The sequence below is a fragment of the Hyaena hyaena genome, unplaced genomic scaffold (assembly GCF_003009895.1).
Source record: "Hyaena hyaena isolate Hyena2069 unplaced genomic scaffold, ASM300989v1 scaffold_422, whole genome shotgun sequence".
NCBI classification, from domain to species: Eukaryota; Metazoa; Chordata; class Mammalia; order Carnivora; family Hyaenidae; genus Hyaena; species Hyaena hyaena.
The window spans coordinates 926,279-937,908 of record NW_024081056.1 but is presented as its reverse complement, the minus strand read 5'-3'; the positions used below and the strand labels follow the sequence as shown (position 1 = coordinate 937,908).

General features: G+C 41.7%; 1 protein-coding gene across 1 annotated transcript in view; it reads left to right on the top strand.

Moving 5' to 3' along the window:
- Positions 1 to 7,478: 7,478 nt before the first annotated feature.
- PTPRD (protein tyrosine phosphatase receptor type D) overlaps positions 7,479 to 11,630 on the top strand; it is a 533,426-nt gene continuing 529,274 nt past the window's right edge. The window contains exon 1 of the mRNA XM_039252611.1: positions 7,479 to 7,542. The gene's annotated coding sequence lies outside the window, so the exon portion shown is untranslated. The remainder of the gene's footprint in view (positions 7,543 to 11,630) is intronic.

Below are 11,630 nucleotides of genomic sequence, written 5' to 3'. Positions count from 1 at the left end.
GGTTTCTTTGCCAAGGGGAAGGCAGAGAAAAACACCTCTTTGACTGATTTGCTTTTTTGCTCCTCAAAGTCAAAGATTGTTAATAGTCCCATGATATCATCCATTGATTCATTTAGCAGGTATCTTTTTGATATTCCCCTTAGGGTCTAGGAGATATGGATTTTACTGATGGCGACACAAAGAGTATGGACATGCTTAGGGCTTAATAGGGTACAAATATACACAATAAAAATATAGGCAGATACCAAATAAGAAAACGAATTGGAGAACAAAGGCAGGACAAATTCATTCTACTTAGTGGACTGCAATAAACTTTGGAAAGAAAGTGGTATTTTACATAAAAAAGGGCATTTGACAACCAATTTATTTCCTCTGTCTCCGTATCTTCATCCTTCCCTTCCTTTACTTCCTGAAACATTTATGAAGTACCTATAGTACTTAAGGCACTATGATGAGAGTTTTGGGCTCTAATCAGACATTAATCTGTTCTCAAAGAGTGGAGAGGTAACATTTCCTAAATATGAACACCTAGTAGAAATTGTTAAGTGACATAATTAAAGTATAAGCCAAGATGTATAAGACAAAGATAGGGAAAAGTTTCAAAAGTGACTGAACAAGTTGTAGTTGCGATGTTTTTGTTTTTGCTAACTTCACTGCTTTGAAAACTTCTTCTGAATGTGTGCAAAAGCATCCACAGCTACACTTGGGGACACTGCAGTATCTGGAAAGCAAGGTGAGGGCTAGTAACAGATTCCGTCAAGGATACCAGGACCATTGTTTTGCATTGGTCATTTATAATCCCCAGCAACTGAAGAGATAGATATACTTACTGTTATTCAGAAATCAACTTGTGCTATTTCACTTCTGAGTTTCTGAAAATCTTTTTCTGAAGCCCTATTTGAAAGACCCTTTAGAAATAAAGTCCCAACTTTGTATGGCTTTCTTGCTAAAAATGTGAAAACTGAACTTGATTGGTGGATACAGAAGTCTTAGAAGCTTTGAAAAACTGCTGTGCTTCAGGTTTTACCCTTGCTTTATTTTTTCTTCTCTCTCTCTCATCCTAGCCATTGAATCTTGAAGCACATTCTTTCATTAAGGAGATTCAACACCTTCTACAGTAGTTGCTTGTGAGTCATTAACATCTTGAGACATGTCCTCCTCTTGAAAGATAAAAGTCAGCCTCATGCAATAAAATTTTAAACAAATGATGCATTACTTTTGTATCATTCTCTTCCCCCTATCCCATCATTCTTTTAAACAATATGAACTTTGGTTGTCCATGGAACCAATAATGACATTGTAGTTTAAAATTTGACTTCATTTTCAGGGTATAGCCCATGTCAATGACATTCTGTAGATAGAGAAACTAAGCTTTTCCTCTTTAAAAGACTATGCCTCCCAAGAAATATCTGTGATTCATTTCTACCATGTGCCCCATTCTTTTGCTATTCAGCAAAATGGAGTCTGCTTCACCAGTTTTTGGTCTCTGTAGATTTCCCCTTTATTGAGTGATTAATTACTAGCTTTCTGGTGACTTCTTAATCTTTTTCTGTATTTTAAAATATTCTTTCATTTCGAAATTCTCTAGTGTAAGATACAAACTCTAAATGGAACATAAGTAAGCACAATTACTTTCCTCTTTTTTCAGTTTTGCCTTTACTACCAAAGACATCATTTGGAAAATGTGTTAAAAATCATAGAAGTTTAAAACTTAAAAATAAACACTAAGCAGTTAGTTTCATCAATGGAAACATTAGCATTTAAAGGTTAAAGTGACAAAAATGTGTTTATTCCTTGCATTACTAATAGAGTGTCCATTTATGTTGGCAATAGTCGTATTTTTAAAAGATGCTGCAAATGTATAAAGACTGGTGGCCTCTGAATCTTTGAACACAATAGATTTAAGACAACAAAACCAAAACACACTTTTATTGTTAGGGAATATTGAAACCCACTGCTTAATCTATGAGTTAATGGGACTTCTTGACAAATCACCTGTTAAATTTTAGCTGACAGCTTGTCATATATTAATTATAAATAATTGTAATATATGGCTATCATAATGTATGCAACAAAAAAAAAAAGAAAGAGAGAGAAAGGTAATTAGAGTATATCCTTTGTTTTCCCCCTTCATTTCTTGCTCACAAGAAAAAAATGACCCAATGTTTCACTTGGGTTGGGATAGTGCCAATGGTTAATGGAATGCCCCACTCTACTAAAGAATTTAATGGGAATATCCATTTGTCACAGTCGCATGCTGTAATCTCCAGTAGCAGAGCCAATGGAAAATAGCATCCTACCATAACGTCCTCTACACACTGCAGGTGAGGGGGGAATGCAGCAGCTGAACCGATCAGAGTCAGGGTGCAGGGTCTGGCTTTTCTAGCTAGGTCTTTCTTTAGAGGAAGATGTGGATTGCTTTTCTTTAAGAGAACAGTGCTTTGGCTGCCTGACAGCAACAAGAAACGCCCTACCTGGAAAAAGAGACAGTGCATTTCTTTCATATGGAGAAAAATGTGAATGTTTGCATAGCAGGTCTCAAAATCTCTAACCAGCTTTTGTCTCCTGGAAGCCCCCCATGTTTGTAAAGAGTCTTTGATTGGTGGAATCAGAAAAACCAGGATTAGACTCTCATTTCTGTCACCTCCTAGCTCTGGGCAAGAGCTTCCAAATCTGAAGAAGGGGAATAACAGCACCTAAGTGTGCCGTGTTACTGGTAGAATGCATAGGATTATATGAATAAAAAATCAGCAAGGCATCCAAGTTACTGCTTCCCCTCCCCTTTTCTTTTTTACAACTTAGATAGAATTATGGTGTAGTCTGATTACTGTAGATCCTGTGTTTCCAAACAAATCAAAATATTTTTGACTGTATTTAAGATTTATTTATTTTATCTTTCTCAGTTGCCAGTTCTGTGTTTGCAACAAGAAGTAAGCTCTTGAAAAATGCTGTATAAATTAAATTGGGAAAACTCTCTCAAATGAGCATTTTAACACTTGTAGAGATTAATAGTCATTTGAAGATTAAAACCATAAATTATTATCCCATTTGTGCATTTAGCAGCAATTAATAAATTATATTAGACATGACTAGCACCTATAAGAAGAGGTCTCAGATATTCATTTCACTGCCTTCTGAAACTCTTCACCATCTCCAGAACATGTCCCTTGAATCTGTCATGTTTCTTTATTCTAAATTGAATTTAAAAAAAAAAACAAAACAAAACAAAGTGGCCCTCACAAAGAAAATATCATTGGCAACAAATATTCCATTCCTTGGTTAATAATGTGTAATCAAAATAGAAGTAAAAACACAAAATCTGAAGTCAAACAGATGTAGGTTTAAAATCCTAGCTTGGCCACGTACCAGCTATGTCAGTGTGGCCAGATTAGCCTCTGGATTCCTGTTTCCTCACTTGTGCAATGGCGCTAATTATGCTTAACTAGCAAGGCAGTTGTTAAGATTGGAGGCAAGACTTTTAATCACTCGTCACATGATCAAAACACAAGTGTCATAGGACAATATTAAGTATATGTAACACACTCTTTTTTCTTTTCTTTCCTACTTTCATTTCTTTTGCTTGAAAAATTGTTTATGACTCACTAGATGTGTGACCCATAAAAAGTCATGATGTGCCTTTTGTAAACAACGGGATAGCATGATGTTTAGTACATAATACAAGAGTGACAAATGATTACTATCATTGCTGTTATGATTATTTTTAGTCTTTTTTTAGGATGTTTCATTATAGATGAGAATAAAATCTTTCAAGTACTTCTAGGAACTAACTCCCTTGGATGGGGTCCAAAATAGACTCATACTCATTGTATGCTGAATTATGCACTAGAGGGGGTTGTGCTATAGCAAAGTTCCTGTGTGCTATTCATAACAGAATGTTAGAGTGGAAAGGCACTAAGAAAATGTCTAGTCCCATTTCTTCACTTTTCTTTATGTAAGTATTTATAGTTTTAAAACAATCTATATTTATTGTTCATTGATAAGTGGGAAAAACAGTTTGATCTTGAACTAGGAGGTACTTGGAAAGAGTTGGTGGCAGGGGAACACTGGGTCATAGCTGCATTTTGGGTCTGCCTTTAACACCAAATGAGTTTGGATCACCTTAAACTCTCACAGACTCAATTTCCTTACCTATAAAAGTAGGTGATTTCAACAGATGGTATTCTTTTGATTTCAAGTCTCCAAATATGAAACACTCCTAAAGGTTATAGGAGATGACACAGAGTGCTGTTTTGTTACAAATCTGCTGTGACTGTATTAATATTTGTATATGGGGCAGCTGTCTTACCCCACCACTGGTAGGAGGTGCACAAAAGGTCTACCTTGTTTCTTCCACCTCCTCTTCCTCAGCAGTGTTGTCCTGAATAATGCTGGATCTTTTACAAAAATAGCTCGGACTTGCATTATCCCACTGCTACTTCTTTTTCTACGACATTTGGTTATAGTGGGACAGGAGAATCTACGACCTCATGGTATCAGAAAATTAGGGTCCTCCGGCTAATCTCACTTATATTGTTCTCTGTCTCCCCTTATTTCTGGATCCCTTTGCTACCTGCTTGTTGCTCACCTTAGTAATGAACATAGCTAAGTTCTCTAGGTAGTCTAACTTGCTACCAGCAGTTTACTTCCTTTATAGTATAATAACCAACAGGTTATTTCCTTTACTACACTCTCAGCCTTCCCAGCTGGGAACTTTTAAAATAAGGTCAGATATGCTCAGATTATCTGATCATCTCTCTCTCTCTTTTATAAAGTTTATTTATTTATTTTGAGAGAGAGAGAGATTGAGAGAGGGAGAGAGAAAGTCCCAAGCAGGTTCCTCACTGTCAGCACAGAGCCCCAGGCTGCTCTATCCCACAAACTGTGAGATCATGACCTGAGCTGAAATCAAGAGCAGGATGCTCAACCGACTAGTGCCCCTGGTCAGCTCTTCTTAAATGTGGGACAGGGATGTGTATCTTTCCACCAAAGACAAGAGCAAAGGATTATTATGATTTTAAACACTTTCTGTTTGTCCTTATAACATCCAACTTTGCAAGAGGAAAATGGGACTCACCACTCTATGGAGGAGAATCTGGCAATGAGAAAGCCAAATCAGCTTACAGTTTACACCTTGAGTGAGAATTATCCGCCCAGATTTCTGAATCCATCCTTAGGGCACAGTGGGAGGGAGTCCATTACACCTGCTCAGCCTTTCAGTTCCTCATGTACAGAAAGCCTGCAGGGTACACTTCACTCTAGAAGCTTGCATAGATAGGAATTTCTTCTTAAGTTTTACTATAAGGCTGACCCCCCCCCCATACACACAATACAAGGAAGACTCAAGCCACAACAATCCCCCCCTGGCCTGTCCCCTCAAATTACTGGAAAACTGAACTTAAGTTAGCAAGACTCCTTGCAAAAATATGTGACTTCTTTTGAAGTACAAAAGGGGCCGAGGATTACTGACCAATCCCTCAGTGTCTTTCAGGAGTACAGCATGTAGATGGTGGCAACAAATGGGCAGCTGGAGGCAGCAGTCAGGATGCTAGATCACTTTACCTTTGCCCTTTCAAAGCACAGCCTTGAACCTGCAGGAATAGTATTTTCTGTATGTGCCCGCCTGAAAAGAGAATGAGCAAGGGAGGTGGCTGGAGGTCCTGCCTTTATTTAACCTTTCTGACCAAGTTTCTAATAAAATTTTGGTAGGCCAATTGCCAATGGTGGCTTCCAGCTGCTGGCTCTGTCCACATGCTAGAGAGTCTGTGAGGAGTGAAGAAGGTTAAAATGTGCCTGTTCGCTAACAATCCACCTAGTGTGTTCTGTGGATGAAGGGTTCACAGATCAAGCTTGTGTAGCGGAACAACTGAGTGCATGTCTAGGGAGAGGGTTTTATGGTGTTCTTCAGACAAGCTGGGAGCAGTGAATTTCCAACAACCTAAAAGGGAGTAGCATAGGAGCAAAACAAAGGTTATCACAGTGAGATTGATCCATACTTCCCTTCCTCTCTGACTCCAAAGTAGATCCTACAAGCATCCCTGAATAAGACTGCCAAGGTGAACTGGGGCGGATACAAACTGTCTCATCAACGCACGCTCTTATATTATTATAACTGCTTTGAATGGGGGCGCGATCAGCATTTTTTCCCCCTTCAGTGAGTGCACCGGGACACCCAGCAGGAAGCACCAGGGTGTGCATCTCTTCGGAGATGAGTGAATTTGTTAGAGGGGGTCTTTTCTGGACTGGTGGATGGATGCTGAAGAGTGACGTCACCCCACCCCCTCCTCTGCCTGTGTGTGTGTGTGTGCGCGCGTGTGTGCGCGCGCGCGCGCGTGTGTGTGTGTGTGGTGTGGTGCGCCTCCTTCGCCCAGCTCTCCTGCTTGTCCCTCCTTCGTCCAGCTCTCCGGCCCTTTCAGTGGGTCAATGGTCCAGATTCAGGGATTCGCCGGCAGGCGCAGCGGGCCTGGCTCTCCCTGCGCCCGGGCGCACCCACACTCACACTTCTCGCACTGGCAACGCGCACACACACTCTCCCAGCGCCGGGGCACCGCGATTCTGTGGGATCCCCAGCACGTTACGAGGATTTTTAGAAATCACTCAGACAAGGAAACAAAGAAAGAAGCTTTTCCAATCACTTTCCTGAGCTTCTTCATTTAATTTCCCCACCAAATCACCTCGCCTCCAACCATAACCACGAGGTTCAGGCCAAGTCCAAGGACGGGGCTGGACTGGCCGTCCCGCCTCCCGGCTCCTGACACCGCTCGGGCCGGTCTCCAGGTGTCGCCCCGAACCCCTCTCCCCCTCTTCCCCTCTTCCCCCGCGGGCCTCAGTTTCTGGTTACCTCTCGCGTGCGCTTCACTTTTGGGGGGAAGAAGAGAAGAATGGGAGGGAGGCGCTGAGGGGGGCAGCCGAGTTGCTATTTGTGGCCAAAGAATCCTCTTTAAAAGAAGCAGCAGCAGGAAGGAGGAGAGGAGAGAAGCAGAGGGAGAGGAGACCCGGCCTCGGACCCCCCAGCCGCGAGCAGCGGAGCATCGAGGATCGGGAGGAGGAGGAAGAGCGGAAGGAGGAGGGAGAGCCGACACCGCGGCGGCGGCGGCAGCCTGCGGAGCGAGCGCGGGGCGAGCAGCGGAGCGGGAGGAGGGGAAACCGCCGCGGAAGCCTCCAGCTCAGAAGGGCCAGGAGGACGGCCCGGGAGGAGGAGGAGGAGGCGGAGGAGGAGGAGGAGAAGGGGGTAGGGGTGGAGGGAGGGCGGGGGGACGCGCTCCCTTGGATGCTGGATTTCGGGGTTTCGGACTCACTCGCTGACTCTCCTCCACTTCCTCGCTCTGGACTGGGCTGGCCGTACGAGGGCCGGGCGGCGCCAGCACCTGGGGGGACCCCCTCGGCGGCGGCCGCAGCTCCGCGGGATTGACTTGGCCGCGCAGAGGCGGCGGCTCCGGCAGGCGCGGGCTGCGCGGCCGTGGCGGGGCGCGAAGGCGCTGGGGGAAAGTGCTGGTGGCGGCGCGGGAGGAGGTGGCGGCGGCTGCCTGGAGCCAACATGACCAGGTAAGTCCCCGGGCGACCCGGCCCGCCCCCCGGCGTCCGCCCTCCCTGCGCCCGGGGCTTGCCGCGAGCCCGGCGCCGGCAGCCCGCGTCTCCCTGGCCGGAGCTTCCCACTCCCGCGTCCGCGACCCCGGCGCCCCGGCAGCCGGAGCGCGCACAGTTTGCTCCTCTGAACCTCCTCGGGCAGAGGTCCTCCCCTGCACGGTTCGCCCGTCGCTGAAACCCTCAGACCAAGGAGAGTGGAGATTCCGGACAAGGAGGGTGTTTGTGTACGTGCATTTGTGCGACCCCCGCTCTCTCTTCCCAGGGTGGGCTGAGTACTGGGGAAATGGAGGCCCAGTGGGGCAAGCCGACCCTGCCCAGGAATTCTGCCTCCGAATATATCTAGATCTTTTTTTTTTTTTTTTTTTAAGAGGCAGTGATTACTGTTTTAAGAAGGGCTGATTATGGTGAGGGGGCGAATTCTTTTTCTTTCTTTCCTCTGAACTAGTGGGGGGAAGGAGAAATAGCAGGAATCAAAGTCTTCAAGGCTGCCATAGAGGAGGGGGTTGTTTTGGAGACCTTTCCAAGGCAAGAATCAAAGATCGTAGTTCTGCGAGGGGAAGCTGGTGTTCTTACTCATTCCGTAGGGAAGGGAACGCAGAATTTATAATGAAAAATCCAAGTTGTAGGAAACAGTTTCAATAGAGAGCCACAACACACCAAAGGTTCTTTGCTTTTCTATCGATTTATTGTAGCTTTTATTTAGGCATGTGGAGAACTTGCATCGTTTATCTGCGAGGTTGGTTTTCATTTAGAAGCGCCAACAAATGAAATCACGTTTCTTATGCTTAAAAAATGTCTTGAACACGAAGTATGAGGTTGGCTTTCATTAACTGGGTGTTCTAGGATTCTGAATAGTAGTTCAATTCTCCCAGACCCGGACACTCACAATCCACTTGTATTGTTTTCAGCTCCCTCCAGTACAGAGTTGCAGAATGTCTCTGTTTTCTAAAATTCTTGGAGTGATCCCCCAAGACCAGGCTACAGTTTGTGCCTTAAGCATCCAGAAAGATTCCCGAGGGATCACTCACTCTCCCTGTTAAATCTCTTAAAGTTTTTTTTCCCCTTTTCTTTAAATTTCTTTTTCTTTTACATGCCTATACACATAGTGGCACTGACCTAACAGAGCTTAGCACACTCATTTTGCATCTCTCAGAGACTAGTAACTGCTTCTGACTTGAGACAGATTTGCTGTTGGACTTCCAGAGCTACAGACATGGTTCTGTCCTTTTGATGTGTTCCTCCAACCATCCTGTAATAACACACATTTGGGGAGTTAGTTTAACCATTGATACTTTTGATCATTTTTGCCATTCTGTCTCTGTCTGAAAGTGTACACACCCACTACTCAACTTGAGTAAAACCAAGGTGATGTACCAAGACTTGAAACATTCTGATTTAAAGGAATATTTAGATGATACCAGCTTGATGATGCTAATATGAGGGTATTCAGGACAATGCTTAGCAGATATTATACTTACTTTGAAAGCATATTGTGTTATATGCCACAGATAGATACTATTTTATTGACTTAGCAAAGAGAGGATAAATTTTCAATGCTCAATGTCCGAATTCTTGAGATAGACATCTTAAATGGACATAGAAAGAAAATGTCCTTACCTCCCACCTCCCATAATTATGTACTGTACTTTGCTTTTCAATGGAGCTTTTCAAATGGAGCTAAAAATGACAGATTTTTAAAATTCACCCTCATGCTATCAGCTATTATTGTACTTTCAAAGTGTGAAATTGACAAGCTGGTCAGTTTCATGAATTCAGCTGTCAGATTGTGTCCAGTTAAAAATTGCTAAAAGCTGTAAATGTGCCTGCCTGGAATTTTCTTTTGTAAAGGAAAGACAGTAAGAAGATGAGGATTAAGGGGTGTTATTAATTGTACATCCTTTAAAATAGGTGCACTCCACTGTGAGTTTTATCACTGGCTGTTGTTGGGAAATATATGCAGATTTTTACTATTTTAAAAGTGGCATTTAGTTTGTGTCAGTATTTCATTTAAAATAGTGAGCACTTTACTTCAAAATTATCTGTTCTTAAAGCCCTCAGTAACAATAGTACAATAAGAATGAAATTCAAAGAGGAAAATTGTCTTTCAAATATATTTTAATATATTTGAGTAATATATTACTTTTGTAATGACATGTAGAGGTAGATGTTAAATATTTTATTGTGGAGGTTATGTAACACAAATTCTTCTTGGACCAGTGCGGTTGTAGTTACTAAAGTAATGAAACGTGGTGATCTACTTAAATATATGTGTATTTCGGTAGATGATCATTAAAATAAAAATGATTAAAGTATTAAATACAATGATTCGATTTGCCTTTTTAGATTGACATTCATTTAAAACCAGAATATCTCAAAGTCGAGAACTGAGAATCGGAATCCCCTCATCTGCTGCTATTTGCTAAGCCACTAGGGGCCTGTATAACTGTTCTTATATCCAGGAGATACCCTCCTATGGCATATGCAAACCCTTCCTAGAGAGACATTTACAAAAAAGTAGGCAGTCCCCTAAGTTTTTGTTTTGTTTTTAACCTATTAACTCAGGCTCTAATGTTAGCCATAGACATTGATTGAAGAGTATTTCAAGAACACTGGTTAGAGACCATGGTGGTGTAAGGTGATTTTTCATATAAAATGTGAAACAGAAGAGGTATTTGTACCAATTCATATGTGATCTCAGTTTCTCAGTGTATATCAAGGGTAAACATGTAAGAACATTAATAACTTTTTTATTGGGCTGATAAGGATGTTATTTTGCATAATGTGGGGTTAAAAGATAAATGAAGCAGAATTACTTTAAGGAAAGTGTAGTCATAGATTGATGGTGTGATTAAACTAGCTTTGTAAGTGCTGTGCAGGTTAGTATGGAAGGAGAATCTGAGGCTGTGACTCCAGTGTAGTCAGCACTGAGGGACCTGAGCTAAAGATGGACTATACATTTTTAAGTGTCAGTTTCACAAATTTGAAATCGACCAGCGCTGGCAATCTTGATAGACATTAGGCAATAAGGTCAAGTATATTTACACTGTTCTTTTGTTGATTTTCAGTTTTTCAAACTGACAAGGGTGACTATTTGTAAAAGAGCACACCACTGGCATTTGCATATTGGATTTCCTTCAGACCGAGCTTGATTTATCAAGCTATTAAACAATTCTATTTTTAAAAAGATTCTATGGATAAATAAGAATTCATTAACACAATCACATATGAAGAGTGCCATTTCAGGAAAGATGGATTCCTCAAGATGATTTTTGCTTTCAAACTACTCTTCAGTTTCAGCTGTGCATCTGTGGGTAGTCTGAGAGTCTGAGTATGTGTGTACTCTAACTTGTGATCCTGAGAGCATCAAACTTTTAGACTCAGGTCTTTAAATCTATGCACTTAACCTTTGCTCATGGGTACCCTCTCAATTTCCCCCAAAGTTTCTGGTTATCTCAGAAATGAACTTTACCTTTGACATAGTGTGCTCAACTTAGTGGCCATAAAATGTAACTTTAGGATTTGTATTATAAGATATATGAACTGCTAAGCATCCAGTTTTCCAGAGTATTCAAAGAATGTATTATTTTTTTCTTATTTTTTTAAAGAGACAGTACGTTTCAGTTGAAAAGTTTAGTGTCAGAAAATAAGTAATATTTTAAGCTACCCCTACTCTGGGGGCTTTATTGCCCTAAGGAGTTATTTACCCTAAGGAGTTATTTACCTTTTCTTTGTACTGTTTGGTTTCTTTGAAAAAAATCTTTTTGAAGCTGCTTACTTGTGATGGCAGAAAGGCAACTTGCAGCCTGAAGCAAAGTCTGTGTTTAAAAACATTTTTTTATATTTTTAATGATTTGCCAAGGAAGAGCAAAGAGAAGAGTTAATTCTCTCTGTGCATGAGAAGATTGAGGATTCCAGTATAACACGTCAACTAAGAAATCTGATAATGTGGAAGAAGATTGCTTAGAAGGGATATGTCAATGAATTTTATTCCCACAAACATCACTTGTTTAAGCTTCTGTAATTTCATAGTACAGTGACATTTCCAC